This window comes from Condylura cristata, unplaced genomic scaffold, assembly GCF_000260355.1.
Source record: "Condylura cristata isolate star-nosed mole 26May11 unplaced genomic scaffold, ConCri1.0 scaffold00042, whole genome shotgun sequence".
Taxonomy (NCBI): Eukaryota; Metazoa; Chordata; class Mammalia; order Eulipotyphla; family Talpidae; genus Condylura; species Condylura cristata.
The window spans coordinates 2,728,423-2,745,274 of record NW_004567143.1 but is presented as its reverse complement, the minus strand read 5'-3'; the positions used below and the strand labels follow the sequence as shown (position 1 = coordinate 2,745,274).

The 16,852-nt window shown below is 43.1% G+C and overlaps 1 protein-coding gene across 1 annotated transcript in view; it reads right to left on the bottom strand.

Moving 5' to 3' along the window:
* Nucleotides 1-16,852, bottom strand: part of CNTNAP2 (contactin associated protein-like 2) — a 1,046,635-nt gene that overhangs the window by 651,466 nt on the left and 378,317 nt on the right. The gene's annotated exons all lie outside the window — the stretch shown is intronic.

Genomic DNA, 16,852 nt, shown 5'->3' with positions numbered 1-16,852 from the left:
AAAGAATCACACATATTCAGCAACCAGAAGCTCCCCTAGCACTTCCATCCTCGCTGCATATATATATATATATATATATATATATGTATATAAACACACATTTTAGAAAAGTTAAAATCTTTAGTATACTACAAAAACTGATATTTATTATACTTTATTGCCTTAGCAGGATCAACTATGATTAAAAATAATTATGTGGGGTCACCTACTTTGTTTAATGCCCATTAAGAAATGCAAAATGTGTTTATGGGAATATTAGTTTAAGGAGAAAAGATAGCAGGTATAATTCCATGAGTGTACTTAGTATGCATGGAAAAATTATAAGAACATGGAAAATAAAAGGAAGCCAGAGAAATGACTAGGTATCTTGACAAACAAGAAGAGTTGGCAATTTACAAATCAAATGACACAATATGATTAAAAAGCCCTAGCTGCCCAAGGTCACCATAAAAGGAAAAACAGAATTACCAACAGAATCATTTCATTCTTTTATGTCTTATTTTTTTATGCTAAGTGGCCTTCTGAAAACGTCCTCATGTTTTCACACAGGGAGAGGGTACCAAAACACCAGACTTCACACTTGATAAATGTAATTCTTTATGGTCACAGCCCCCAGTACATCTCATGCACAAAACAGGCAGATGCATTCATACAGTCTCAAAATAAAATAATGAAGTATTTTTTGAAAGGCCTTCTCGGTGGTGAGGAGTGTGGGCTGTGAAACAGCAGAACTGGTGATGCCTGTGAATGGGACAGGTGTTGTCCTCGATGAGGTCACCCATTCTGTCTTCAAACTAACTTATTATTTTTCACCAAAAATGCTAATAGATTTAAGGCACACAGCAAGAAGCGTCATCTATATACACAGACAGAAATGACGACTACGTCGAGCTTATTAGCTTATTTCCGTTCTCTTTGTATTGCATTCTCTTCTCACCGGTTACAAACGGCTTACTGAGATCTGGGGTCCGTGGGAACTTCCAGACAGCCAACCCACCATCTGCAACTTTGTGCCCCTTGGCCAACATCCTCAACACTTTCTCTCCCCACTTCCTCCCTGAATCTGATCTTAATTTCACTTCAAAGACAGGTCTACTAACATCCGATTCCTGCGGGGGTTGTAGACATTCAGTAAACTACTATAATAAAATTCCTGCCACATCGACTGATCCCAACAGGTGTTTAAGAACAAGACTCTGCTAACACCGATGGAAATCAGCTTAAATTCACAGCTTTGTAAAATAACAAGGGAGTTTCTCGTCTTTAGGTGTATTTTGATGTTCAAGAGATATGTTTTCTTACAGCAGTGAAAAAAAAAATTAGACTTTCTTCTTATCACATTGGTAATTATTGTCCTTTTGAAAGTCTATGTATTTTAAGTACTTTGAAGGAGGAAGTCAGACTTTATTAATATTTTTACATGTGAAAAATAAAATATGAATATAGATTCACAATTATCTACACTAAGATAGGTCTATTTAGTACAGATCTGGGGTCCTCCTACTTTCTGCTACATTGAACAAGCTGGAAATGAAATGGTAATTGATACGAAGGCTGATTGCAAAGAACTGCGTCCAGAGTCACTTTGAGCTGGCCAGGCCAGGGAAGCCCTTGACGACACCAGCTCCTCGCCTCTGCCACTGCGGCAACATTTTTCTTTCCTTTGATGCCCACAAGGGTGTTCTGCTCAAAGGGAGCCCTGACCCTTTCTTTTTCTTTTCCTTCTAATTTTCTCTTGGCATTGCTGTTGGTGATGACGATGTTATTACCACTGAGGCTTCTCAATGTTCCGCTCTTGGTATGAAGATGATGCTTTCCTTCTGTTGTACCAATGCTTCCATATTCATAAGAGAATATGGAATACTGGAGTCTGTTAGCAAAATACCCTGAGAAAACTTTCGGTTTCACAAAGCCGATGCTCTCCAATCAAGGTCCCTCCCTGCCACCGGCCGGCACTACCTGTCCTGGATTACTAGGGACGTGGCTTTTGTGGCACATGAAAACACTTTGAACTGTTTACCCTCTCTCAGATTTTTAATAACACATTCTATGAGATCATTTATTTAACAGCATCTAAACTCAATAATATCCCATTATGGAATATTTAGAAGAGAGATAGACATAATAATCTCCCGGGGATTTCATTTCCTGTGATACAGCAATGTGAGGAACTTGAATCTCTTCTAGCGCAAAAGCATCTGTGATAAAACATTTTGTGCATTACACAAAATGTAATGCACCCTGTAAATTACACACCTAAATATTCAGTAGGGCGGGAGGTTTCAGGAGTCGAAGAAAAAGAAAAACAGTGAAAATTCGCAGTGCCAGATGATCCCAGGTTTAGCACTCAGAGGATACTGGCTGATCTTTGTAATGCAAAGGTTTATGTTATAAAAACCAAGTAGCATTAGAAATGGAATGCTGGACTTGCTTAACATAGGAGTATTGTACCCGCCTGCCACACACACAAAACACAGCTATATGAAGTCATCAGTTGCTAAAATCTCATTTGAAGCAGATTCTGGAGAACCATTCACTGGTCAGCAAAGAGTTAGATAACAAGGAAATAAGCCAAGTAGGTCTGCAGCTAGAACACAGTATTCAAGGAGATGGAGTTTCAAACACCTCAAGTATCACCTTCCTCCAGTGACTCTTTCTGCGTGACTGCCCAGGTCCCCAGTTCTAGCCCATCCGCTCCCCTCCCAGGAACACCTAGAGCAGAAGTCACACACCTTATCATTCACGTTGCCCCTCCTTCCACTAAATGCCACAGGCCCGTGCTCACTGGCACTGCCACCTGGAAATGTAACAGGTATAACCTTTTATATTTTTTGAAAAAGACCTGAACTTCCTCAGGTCTTTCCTGTATTGGAAAACACCACATATTATATACTGTACCACTCCCTTTCTACCCGGGTATTAAGCGCATTGCCGTTTACAGCTACACTTGCATGGAAGATGTCAGAAGGCTCATCAATTCTGCGCAAATACCCACGAGTCACAAAACATAGGAGCGCCAGCCCACCAGGTATGGCGCACCTGATGAGCTCATTAAGGTTCTAGTTCTGTTTGGGTGAAAACTCACCCAAATCACAAGAAATCATTTGAAAAGGTATCCATGAAGCAGGTGAGGGGTGGAAATGGGTGGTGAGAGGCAACCAGCACCTAGTTAACTCTGGAGAGAAACACCTGTGATAGGTAGCCAGGCTGCCAGGCTGACCCCGGAAGGGGTCAAAGCTCAGAGGTACAAAGCACACACGGGAGGATGAGGTGGGCATCACTGGTCTCGCTCCCCAAAAGCTGACACAGGAAGAGGCTGCCTGTGTCACTGGTGGGGCGGGGCAGGTACAGAGCGATTCTAGTGAGCCCACTCACTGGTGGGGTCTGCAGTTCCCCTCCTGCCCTGAGCTCCCAAAACTCAGCCAGGGAGTATGGGCTTCTTCTCTAGAGGAAGTGAATGGCCTCAACACAAGACTCTGAGGTCAGGGACACGTCCTGGTCCCTGAGGGTTAGGGTCGAGCTACCCATGAGCCCACAGGCGTGGCCTCAAGATGCCTCCGTTCTGAGGACGTCCCCTGCCTGACGGCCCAACGTCCCCCTCTGATGAAAGGATTCACAGGCCTTGCTTCAGTGTTTGAAACAAAGTCGTTCAACAAACCCTGCTGATTGCCAATGAGCACCCTGAAGTACCAGAACAGGAGATGCACATTCACTTGTAGCTGAGGGGAAAAGTGGGTGTCCACAGAGCCCCCGCAGTAGATGCCTTTACCTCTGACGTTGCTGAAGGAATGAAGGAACGAGTTCTGGCTTTCTTTTTTTTTTTTAAGATTTATGTATTGATGCTTATAGAATTGGGGCACAGGCCAGAGGTGTGGTGGATAAGAGGATTCACCAGAGACAGAGCAGGGAGCAGAACAGGCAGATGGACAAAGCACACTGCTGAGGGGAGCAGTGGGCGGGTCAGGAGAGGTCTGCCGCGCCATGTGGCGAGTTTCTGGCTTTCTAATGAAACTCGCCAGTGGCCGCTTTCCCTCGAGAAGGCGACAGAGTTACTGCTGCTCATGTTTGTGGGAATAGGAATAAAATCTGCTCATGTTTGAGTATGGTGGGGGTGATGAAGAAATATGAATTAGTTTCCAAGCTAAAAGCAGGACAAACAGAATACATGAGCTTCGAACATGTACAGTTGTTTGATTTTTATTGTCAGTATGGATTTCCAGCATTCAGATGAAATTCCTACCCTGCTAGAAAGAAAGATAAAACAAATGAATCTTCAGGCTGTTGGCTTTTTCCTGATGGATGTACCTGCCACAAGTCTTCTTTTTTGGAAACATAAGTAAAATAATGGCAGTTTATATTTTTACAAAGGTTTATTGTATATCCGATGTGTATCTCCTTTCATGTATAAAATATGCCAAAGAAAACATAATTCTTTACCAAGACAAACAAATTAACAGTACACCAGAGCTGGGTACAATAAAGGAAAATGCTACCAGTCAGACTGTCAGTGATTAACAAGCATCGGCCTCCAATTCGGAACCATGACCCATACTTACTAGAAAGGCTATAAATTCAAGGGACGTTTCTGCCCAGAGGATCATCTATTTACTGGCTCTGCCTAGGAACAGCTCAAAAGAAGGAACATTTGTTGACTGCAGAAGTCTCCTTTATAAAATAACAGTGACTCACGTAATACTTCAGTGCTCAGAATAATGAAGTCCTAGTTATTAATAATTAGTTAAATAGTAAACAATGAAGGTAAGATGGAGCCGCATTTATTGGCGATTAACCTATCAAAATAAAAAACAAGTCCAAGGAATGTCTCCTACGTTGGCAGTCTAGGAAATATGACTAAAAAACTGCAGGGTAGTTGCTACTTGTATACCTAAATTTGCAATAAAATGGCAGGTTTGGAAAGTTAATACTACAGTGACTTTTCCTACTAAAAAAGTCAGTAAGACAGACATTTTGATAGTAGGCAAATTACAGGGACGCGCAGGCAATGTTGGGCCTGTCACCCCCGAGGCTGTAAGCATCGCTCTGCACCATCGAGAGCAGCGCAGCACCAATCTGCCCTCTGCTTTCCTCACAGAGGCCTCCTGCTGCAGTGCCGTTGGAGAAAGTGCTGAACGCATTGACCCGTAGGAGGAAGAAGGTGGCCAGCCTGTTCACAGGCAGGGAGAGGAGCACCCCAGAACCCCAACCCTGCCTGTTCTAATAGGTTCTGCTATAGCCAAATCAAGACACAATATACTGTAGTGTGTAAGGTCTTCTGGCAGTGAAAACCCTCCCAGCTGACCAAGAAACGTCTCATCTTCCATCCAGAGCGGTCTGGCTTTCCAGAAGAGGCCGAACTTGGGCATGCTCACACGCCAGGGCTTCTGTGTGTGACGTCATGGCGTGTGTGACATCAGATATCTCAGGGGAATCTTTAACACAACTAGTGTGGAACAGAGAAAAGACATTTCCAAACCAAGCACCCAAAGTTACCCATCCCCTCGTGGGTGAATGCCCAGCCTAGCTAGTCTTCATTTCATTGCCAGCCTTCATTCTCCTATGCACAAATACATACATTTAAGTTTAAAGTCTTATTTCAAATTAAGAAGCACACTTGGGAAGTATTCAGAGATACCCACTTTTTTTCTCTCCTACAGATTACAGTCCAGAGGCTTCGAACCAGCCCAGGGATGTGTGTGGTGGGCTGTGCTGAAGCTCCCTTCAGAGCGGCTCGTGCTGGGTCCCTGTCCTGTACTTTAATGCATCTATGAATAATGTACGGAAAGGTTTCCACCTCAAAACTATCATCTCTGCAGCAAGCTTCCCCCAGGGGAGCTGCGACCTATTCATTATGGCATCCTAGGCAAACTAGGCATTTGCTAATTGTTCTTAATGAAACTGTGGGGCACAGAGAGATGTCAGCTCTGTTTCAGTCAAGTGTTGCAGCAACCGTGGAAGAATATAATATTCCTGAGACCTTGAAAGAAATGATTGATAAAAGCACTGTGAGAAAACCATGAACGACCCCCTGACTGCTCCCCATTTTTACGCTCACAGGTCCCTGTAGACTGTGAGGCTGGGGCCTCGGGCCTCTCCTTTGCCCTGCAGACCCCAGATGTGGCTAAGCTCACAGCACCTGGGCCGGCCTGGCCCCCCGCCTGGGGTTTCCAGATGAGGGGGCTGCGGGGAGGAGAGAGAGGCTGCCGTTCAGACACCTCAGCCACAAGGTATGCACGCGGCACCCGAGGGAAGCATCCACTGAAAACAAGCTCCAGAGGACACCAAGAGCCCAGGGCCCCGGGCTCCAGAGCAGCCACGATTTGCATTCAGGACAAGCAGGAGGGAAAGTGACATTCCTCAGAATTTCCTTCTGTCAATAAAAATCCTGTCAGTTGACTCAAGAAATGGTCTCGCCTGCTATCCAGAGCAGAGGCCGAACTCAGGGATGCTCACGCCAGCGGCAGTGACATCATGGTACTTTATGACATCAGAAACCCTCAGGGGCCCCATCCCTCAGACTCTCCTTAGATGAAATGATAATGGCAGTTTAAAACTCACGATTGTTTAAGCCAGTACTTGTCAAGCAGTCTGTCCCCTTGGGCCAACTATGATAGTAACTGGCACAGTCATCCTGCACTGCCAGGATTTTGGTGCCTCTATCTTAGGAGTAGCTGAGATGAGCTAAATTCCTCCTCACAAAATGCACTTTGCTTTCCTATTGTGTAGAGGACACTGGTGCTTCCCACCCATGAGCCCATGAGCCCTGCCTATCTCGGACCATCATGTCCTTTAATTATGCATCGGACCACGCAGGGAACAGCCTCGCAGCGATGTAAGAGGCCTTGTGCAGAATCAATTAGCACGCCTCTTCCTAGGGGCTCCCCGATTCCCGGCCATCTGGTCACACCACCTTTCCCACATCTTTCCCCTGTCGTGACACCACAGAACAGCCACAGGCTAAGGCAACAGAGGCAGCCAAGTGCTCAATTTCTTTCAACTCGTTCTTGCTTTTCTGCCAACACAGGGGTGTGGCTGAGAGCGGGGAACTCCCGGCTCTAAGATGTGACCATATTTCCCGACAAATGCTCCTTTCCTCTGAAATGCAATGTATTCTACTTTGTAAATAATCCTAAAGGAGAAGGCTGGCCTTTGAAAGAACGTGTGATGGAGGATTTGCTATTCTCATCGGTCTAGTAGATTATTTAATAGATTATCTTCTCCGATGATAAACACACTCGGCAGTCACAGTTCTGATATTTAAGGATATATAAATAATTCTGCGTTCAACAATTAGAGAATGAACACATGTTCCCCCACCCCCGAAATTACAAAACTAGCTACATAATAAGCCATAGCGCAAGCCTCTCAACAAATTTCCAGGAATTAACAGTCCTGACTATATTGGAATTACACAGAAGTCACTAATAAAAGTGTGTTAATGTGTGAGTATTCATGCTTTTAAAAATCATTTTTAAGTAGCCCATGGGCTAATAAAATCATAACAGCTATTAAAATATAATAAATATAAAAATAAATACAGTATATAAAAAACTTGTGGGGTACAGCTAAAGAGAAGCTTTGAGTGAAATTTATAGCTTTACACTTTGTTAAACATAACAAAAAAATCAGTTAAACACTCAAAGAAAGTACAAACATGATAATGTAATGATGCAGAAAACAAAAATAAGGGCTAATGAGTCTAAGAACTTGTTCTATGAACAATAAATAATAAAGACAAAACACTCTTAAAATAATGAAGACTAGACATCACCACCATGGTGTGGTAACATATCTGAGGATATGTACACCCTGAAGTCAAATTTAGATTTGCAAAGGAGAGTTGCAAAACTACAGCTTAAAAAAAAAAAAAAAACTTACATTAAAAAAATTCCATGAGGTGCATTAAAAAATAATAAAGCCTACTATACCTAAAATAAAAGTGAATGTTGGATAAAAATGGAGAAAGTGGGCCCTCTCTGGTGGCGCAGCGCTTTAAAGCACTGCACTGAGAAGCTAAAGCCACTTCCGCATGAGTTCGATCCCCGCCTGCCCCGTAGGTGACCACAGGGCGCGGCAGACCTCTCCTGACCCGCCCTCTGCTCCCCTCAGCAGTGTACTTCGTTGATCTGCCTGTTCTGCTCCCCACTCTGTCTCTGGTGAAGTCTCTCACTGCCCCTGAGTCTCTGGCCTGTACCCCAGTTCTGTATGTACAACTAAATAAATCTTTAAAAAAAAATGGAGAAAGTTAGGTGTGGGTGAGTTTTAGCTGCACCCAACACTGAGTGAGCAATTGCAATGAACAACCTAATGAAGTGGAAGAAACTGTGGATGGTGATATCAGCTCTGCAAAGAGCTCAATGCCAGAGGGCACAGAGATTGTGGCACTAACTAAATGGTGGCAGAGATCTCTATGTGCCAGTGGAGGGGTCTTTCCCACCTTCCAGACTCATTATGATCTCAGAGTCACGGTGAACAGAGGAGGAAAAGAAAAAAAACAACTCTCTTTGGACTCATTTTTGCAGATATTGTAACTTTCACACTCAAAGTTGTCACAAGTGCACAAGGAAGGAGAATTTAAGGTCAGTCTTAATTATACAAAAATAAAAACCAAATATTAAAAAGATGCACTTAAGAGTTAATATGCTAGAACATCTATGTTCCGAGTAATATCTCTATCAGTCAGTCGGTGTATCTGTCTATCTACCTATTTGTCTACCTTCCTACCTACTTACCTACCTATCTGTCTACCTGTCTGTCAGTCCACCCTGCCAGCCATCCATCCAGCCATCATCCATCACCCTCACCCACCCACCCATCCATCCTGTCTTCCTGAGAAAGTCAGCCATGAAAGCAGCAGCTAAACACCAGACAATGCAGCTTGAATGGTCCGGTGCTCCAAGGGGTTGGCACTTTTCTGGGCAAATACAGACTCCACATTAACAGTCTCTGTGGGTACAGAAAAAGTGAGGAACCCTATGCTTGTCAAATGTGGCGAACTGACATCAAACTAGGATCCCCTAAAATTTTAAACCAGGTGAAATGTGATGGAACTTAATCCCTGGTTCATCCCCAACATGGGAGAAGAGGGAGAAAGAAATTGGTAACTCTATTCACAAGCCCACACAAATGTTAAATTATAAAGCACTAAAAGTAATAATGTCACAACACCAAATGCTGGTGAGGATGTGAAGTGACAGGACACTTACTCATTACTAGTGGGGACTGAAATGGTCTAGTCATCTAGGAAGAAAATTTGGCAAATTCTTACAAAACTGAACATACTCTGACTGTGTAACATGGACATTGTGCTATGTGGTTCTGATCTACAAGAGCTGACAGCTATGTCCAAACAAACACCCGCATGAGGAGGTCTCTATCATCTGGATCTGCAATTATTACAACTGAAAATGAGCAAGATGTCCTTCAGTAGATGGTGTCTAAGTAAATGCTGGTACAACCAGACAGTGAAGACCTGAATAATCAACACTAAGAAGGAAAGAGTTATCAGCTATGAGGAGACCTGGATGGTGTGTACATCACTAAATGAAGGAAGCCACCTGCAAAGGTTATGTGCTGCCTGATTCCAACAAAATGATATTCTGGAAAACACAAAACTATGGAGACAATAAAAACTCAGAGATTGCCAGGGTTGTGGAAGGAGAGAAGGAATGAATATGCTGAATACACAAAGATTTTAGACAGTGAGTACACCGCGGGGCACTGTCATGGCGGATACTTCTGCCCAACCCCACAGAATGTAGAAGCTAAGAGGACCAAGATCAACTACGGGCTCAGGGCAACAGGGAGGTGTCTGCAGGTTCATCATCAGTAACAAACGCACCCCTCTGGTGGGGGCATGAGTAATGGGGGGTGCTGAGCACTCATGGGAGCAACACGGATGTAGGAAATTTCTGTAACTTCCCCTCAATTATGTTTTGATCACTGGCCCCTCCAGATGGTCTAAAATTAAGTTTTAGTAAAAAGACTCCTTGAAAAAGATGGTTAAAGAAATATTCTTCAACATAATAATGTCTTACGAAGTTAAAAATATAAACTGAGCATCGAGATATTCTCAAGCCGAGATTTCTGAGGGTGGGTAGAGATCTGCATCACCTTTACACTTTGAGAAACGGAGTATGTATGTCCAAATTTCTCGGGTAACCATAAAGTAAAAGAAAAAAGAAGTCACTTTCACAAAGAGGGGAAATACCAGGAATACCAGGAAAGTACAGGTGTTCCTTAGTTATCTCACAAATATTTTGTATGACAGCAGCTAGAACAATAGAAGAAGGATATCACATACATCCATTCGGGTAGACTTCAGAAGATGAAACACTAAATACGATTTTGCTTGGAAAGATATAAATCTAAAGTGAAAACTGGGAAGAATGATCCCAGATTTAGATGCATGTCTGTGTCCCGGGACAGGATGTGGTAATGGAGGGTGAGCAGGATGCTACTAAGTGGGCCATGGTAACCAGAGAGCCTGGAATTTAACACATTCCTTTTCACACTTTCTACATGCTTATGCACCTCTATCAAAACAAAGCTTTTAATACTGCCAAATGGTTTTCATTACGGAGAAAAATATTTAATCAATGGAACTTGAATTGTTTCTATAAAATCTTTCAGTTAGCATATACTGACCAACATCAATCATAAACTGACCAACATTTTCTTAACTTCGAGATTTATGATGTAAAAGTAAAACAGAGTAGTAGAAGGCTGTATTTATCAAAAATTTTCATATACGGTAGGAAGAAATTGAGTGTCACTTTGACAATTTACATTTAATTATATATGTATGTAATTATAAATGATTAAAGGTGTGCTTACACATGTAATATATATATAATTAAATGTATAAATACATGTGTCACATATACAACTTATATAATAACATATGCAATGTATATATGATTTTACATAGTCTGGTTATGCACATGTAAATAACCCAACTAACAAAAATTGGGCAATATACATTCACTGATGATATTCGTTTCCAACAGTGCTTTTTACTCAAGTGTTTGAGGCCTTCACCCACTCAGCACATAGAATAGCTGAGGAAAGTATGTAGTAGAAGACAATGTAATGTGTCCCTTGACTATTTGACAATAGAGCGTATTCAAATGGTCTGTTAACCAAAAAGGAGGGCAAAACTAGCATCCCCTATGTTGTGAATTTGCTTCCTGTGTCTGACTTATTTGATGAAATTCTACAAATATTAGCTAAACTGAAGAGTGTAGGGACCTGCCAGCATATGTCAGTTGATGGTGGGAATGGACAGGCTCTGAAGAGCCTGTGTTTCTAACACCAGAAAGGGCACATTCAAGGTAAAGTCAACTCTTGAAAAAGCACAAACGAGAGGGAGATTCCAGAAACTCAACACTGGAAATGGAAAATGGGTAAAGCAGTACTTCCTAGCTGAAGATACAGTGCCTTTCCAGCTAACTGTCGGGTGCCTTGTTTCAGAGGGCACCTAACTTCCGAGCACAAATGTCCTCTTCCCAGAATGATGCTCACGCAGCTGTGAGAGGAGCCCCCTTGCTCACCAGGGCCCTGCCTTAGGCTACCTGACAGGCTCCGACTGGACCCAAAGGGGTGGACTCTGTGAGGTGTGAGAAGCTGCAGTTGCCAGGGTGCAAAACGTGTCATATCTGGCAGACAACCGAGCTGCGCAGCTGACTGTGGAAACCATTCAGGCCACTGCATTGAGAAGACCAGGGGAGGGGGCTGGGATGTATTTAAAAAGACCCGGAAACACTTTAGGATAACTTGTGGAGGCTTCCAAGTGAGGTTCGGAAAAGAAAACGCTATTTGTATGAGTTCCAGGTCTAAATCTTGTTCACCTATCACTTAAGCAAGATTTAAGTGAAATGCCATGGCAACTAGAAAATAAAACACAGGGATCAATGGGAAACAGAAAAGCAATGGACAAGCAATTGTACTGGAAGAGACTCTAAGACCAAGAAGATGCACTTTCTGGCAAACTCTCTGTCACAGCCAAGTCCACAGGGACTAATAACCTGCAGGACAGAAGCAGGAAGAGAACCCTGAAGGAGAGGTGGTACAAGGAAAACCCAAGAGCGACTCTGAAAGAAACAATCATAGTGCCTTCAACTTCGTATGTGGTGGAAATAATGGTCATGCCCCTCTGAAAGTAAGCATGCCTCTCTCTGAGCTACAGCTCCTTCCAGATGTAAGGAGTGGACAGGGCTGCCTGGGGCCATATAGCAACTTTAAACCATAGTAGCTACATGTGCTTCAGCATCTGCTCCCTGGAAAGCTGTGGTCTGTAGTCTTGCCCTCGGTATCTGGGTGTCCCTTTGATGCTGTGAGCAGCACAGCCTGGTGTAAGTGACATCATAAGCCTCCGCAGGTGGAAACTTCAAAGACTGTGATGCTGATATGTTTACAAAGTACTCTTGAAGTCCAGCGCTGTCAGGTACAAAGGTTGGCCACCTTGAGACTGCCTGGATGCAGAGACCTTGAGTATCAACTGAATCCAGCCTCCTGCCACCCCAGCCCAGGTCCTGGAGGCAGGAGTGAGGAAACTGGCAGGTGAATCAGTGCCCAGACCCAGAGTTACCCATCAAACCACTTATTTGGTCAGGTCACCTGAGCCTCCAACATCATGGGGCAGAGAAGTGCCTTGTGTCGCTTTCTGAGTTCCTGACACACAGCATCTGAACAAAGTTGACTGTTCCACTCAGTCCGTTTTCTGATTACTTAGGGGTATATCACTAAAACGGGTAACTGGGCACTAAATACCATTAATTTAGGATAATCTATTATGAATGAGAAGATAAAGCATACTGTCTACCACAATATGATTGAAGAGTTAAATGATACAGCAGACCTCTCCTGTCTCCCCGCTGCTCCCCTCAGCAGGCTAGTTCAGTCCATTGGCTTGTTCTGTTCCCCAGCTGAGTTTTTAGTGAATCCTCCTCCCACCCCTCTGGCCTGTACCTCAGTTCTTGTATGCATAAATAAATACAAGCTTTTAAAGAAAAGAGTTAAATGATATAGGGCATGGGTAGCCCAGGTACGCAAGACCAAAATAAGCTTATCAAATAATGGAGTATGTTGACTGAAGTGCAAAGCACGTACGCAAGACAGTATAGACTAACCCAACATTAAACTAGTAGTCACACCAGAAGAATCGTTAAAATCCACAGCTGTCACAGGCATGGGCTGCATTAGCTTATGCACATTTTCAGAACAGATAAAAGCATCAGATGCTCAAAATATCATGCGCTCCAAATAAAAAAAATATTCCAATTCCTTTCCAAATTAACTCTCCCTGTGTGGCTCTCAGAATTCCAGCATCTTTACTCAGATCCTCCGGCTCCTAGGTTATAGATCTGCGTATTTTATTATTTAATTTTTAATTACAGGTACCAACTGGTCAGCCTTTGTTGACCTTTCAAAACCTCAGCCTTTATCTCCATGGATTCCTTCACTCTCCACTGTTTGGTACAATATAACCTTTCTCCTTACTTTGAACTCCTTGGGCCTTCTCTGTGAGAAATTCAACCACCTAGTAATGTCCAAGAAAAATGCTTTCCTGTTCTGACCTCTTCTGCTTCCACCTATACTTTTTTTTTTCCTCAGTAGAATTTTGTTTACTCAGCTATAGTGTGACCTTTACTTATTTCAATTCTGCAGAACAGGTGAAAATCCAGTAGGCTCTCAAGATACGACACAAAACTGGAAAATTCACACAAACAGTCAAACAGTGCCCAAGGAGACACTAAAACAAGTAGGAGGTATTACTAACTCTCCTCTAGCACAATAAAAGCACTATTCCTAACAGAGGGACTCTGGGAAGCTGAAGATCATATATGGCAAATGGAAGGGACTCCGTGAACACTTTACATGGCAAGACCTTAGGTAACAGAACTTGTACAGCAGTGAAGGAAAAAATAGCCAATGGTCTCAATTAGAGACGCCTGAAGAGTATCAAAAAACATCTCACCTCTATAAACACTACAGCTGTCTTAGTCAACAACCTGTTGGAGAAAAAATTAAAACTTCCATTCCAAATACAAAGGGCAGATGAGAAACTTAAGAAAAATATACATTAAGACCGTGTATCCAACTTCATCATCTCAACTGCTAATTAAGTGGCAGCTTATAGACTATATATCATCACCAACCCATGAGCATGTGGACATGGGATCAACCAGGAGTTATGTGTTCACGAAGATGCTAACTGCATACATGAACACACATAAACTGGGTCAAGGCTCTAAGATATGATGGAGTGAATGTTAGTGGTGGTTCATCTTAAGAGTCTGTGGTCTAAGTTTTAGAAAAGACTCCTATCTAGTTTTAATCCATAGTTCGTGTGGGTAAGCATCTATCTAAGGGTGAGGATGTGGAAGCAAACAAAACAGACCAACATCCTTAAGCTTCAAGAGTTTTTGAGCACAGGGATAGTCACCAGGTAAACAGAGAGCATCTTATATTAGTTTGTTAAAAAATAATGAAATAAGCAGGGAGGAGGGGAAGGGACTGATGCGTAAACTGGAGTTGTTTCCAGGAACCCAACCTTTAGGAAGAACCTCCTCAACAAGTAGGCCTTCAGGCGAAGACGTGACAAGGGGGAGAGATGACCCTGTGGCCAAGCTGCGGAACAGCCCAGCAAGGCAAGAGCAAGAGTGAAAACCCTGGCGATCCTGGTGCCCAGTGCACTGCAGGGGCAGGGTTGCCGCAGCAGAAACACAGAGGGACAGGTGGGTGAGGAGGGTCGGAGAGGTTCTGAGGACCTACTGTGCGCGGCTCTCAGGCTGTCCCAAGGACATGGTGTCTCCAGAAAGTAAAATGGGAAGCAGATGCTGTGAAGTGAGGCTTACATTTTAGACAGACACCTGGGGGCCTCTCTGGTGCTGCAGGTGGTAGTCTCAGCGCTATCAAGCTGTCACTAGTCACTGAGGCCTGAGTTCGACCCCCGGCCAGGGAGTGACCCACAGGGCGCAGCAGACCTCTCCTGTCTCCCCGCTGCTCCCCTCAGCAGTGGACTTCAGTATATCCGCCTGTTCTGCTCCCCACTCTGTCTCTGGTGAGCCCCCTCTCCCCCCACCCCAACCTTTGGCCTGCACCCCAGTTCTAGTATTTATGAATAAATAGATTTTTTTTTAAATAAAAGTATGAGTAGTCTTTCTTCACAAGAAGCAAAGGTGGGAGTGGGGAAATGGTCTAGAAGTTCTAGAAGATTACTGACGGGCATGTGGTGTCCCCAAAGAGGGAAGAGCAGATGATGTACATATTTAAGGAAGAGCCAATGCATATGCTTAGGGATTGAAGGTAAAGAGAATGAGGGGTTCACAGATGCTGTGGTGTTGGGAAAACTACAGGGACCACAGCTGAGGGGAGAATACAAATACCGTCAAAACTAGTAAAAAAACCCAAAAACTAGTAAGATGCAAGAAAAACATTAAAAAAGACAAAAATTGTAAAAGTAACTGCAAGGTTTGGCTGCAGCCATCAGGAGACCAGCACGCCCTCTCTAGTGATGGGAAAGACTAAGTAGGACTGTCAAGGACCTTGGGAGCCCCAAGGGGGTGTGGGACTGATGTTTAGTGCTGCAAGATGCAGGGGAGCGGGCTGAGAGATGGGTGTGGCGGGCATGTAGTGAGCAGTTCTGAGACTGAGCAGGTGAGACAAGTGAGGTAAGCGAGATGCGCCCACCTGGCCCTCAAATTCCTTTACATTAAACTATGGAGTCAGACTCAACACTTTCACAGGCTGGCTTTGAGCTCTGACGCTAGAATGATCAACCAGTGAGTCATTTCTAATAAATGAGACCATTCTCTACATTTCTCAGAAGGGAGCCCTCCAGCTAATTCCTAAAGAGTCTGAGAACAAGTCTGAGGAATGGAAACTTTGTCAGAGAGAGACAGTTTGTGGAGATTATTGGAAGGGGAAATTTCATTTAGGTGGATGAATTGACTTGCCTTATGTTGGGGAAAAGAAATGACTTTTACGGTCACTCTTGTGTGGGTTACAGCTGAAGCTCTTCCTTGACCAGTGTTGACCCTCATCTAACCTTTACATGAAGCAAATCAGATGTCATGAATTATACATGAAAAAAAAATTAAAAAAACCTGCAAATGCTAAAACAGTGGTCAAATTGCATTAAAACGGAATGCAGCGTATTATTCAGGGGGGTTGAGTGATGAAGGACAGCGAGCGCTCCTTTTAGAGCAATCTGCAGCAATGGGGTCGCTAGTGGCATCACAAATAACTTATCTGTCTGAGGTCAAAGGCTTATAGCTCAAAGGAGGACCATACTACTAGTGCCATCAAACTGAGGTGCCCCCCCCACATCAGTTGTTTTTAGCTATGCTCACAATTTCCATAAATGCTCGCTTCTATGACAAGAAGGCCTATTTACTGGACAATTTACAAAATAAATGATCTCACAAACCAGAATTATATTTTGGGAAAAATGTTATTTTTTGAGTTCTATTTACTCCAAGTGCTTTCATTTCCTGATTTTTAACAATAATATTTCAAGCACGATTTTAGTGCCTAATTTATTACGTAAATCACACCACAGCCTTTTCATAGGAATAACCGTTAGTGCTAAGTGTTATTTTTGTTATTGTGCATAAAGTCTGCAATGGATGTGGACAGAACTGCAGCTGCATGTCTGTTTTATGTTTTTCATTCTCAGTAACATTTACACAGCAGGAAACTGGTTAAGTATCTCTCAGGGGTCTTTAAAATGAAAACAGAAGCTTTATTATCTCATTTCCCACTGTTCCGAGTAGAAAAAATATCTATCTATCTATCTATCTATCTATCTATCTATCTATCTATCATCTATCTATCTATCTATCTATCTATC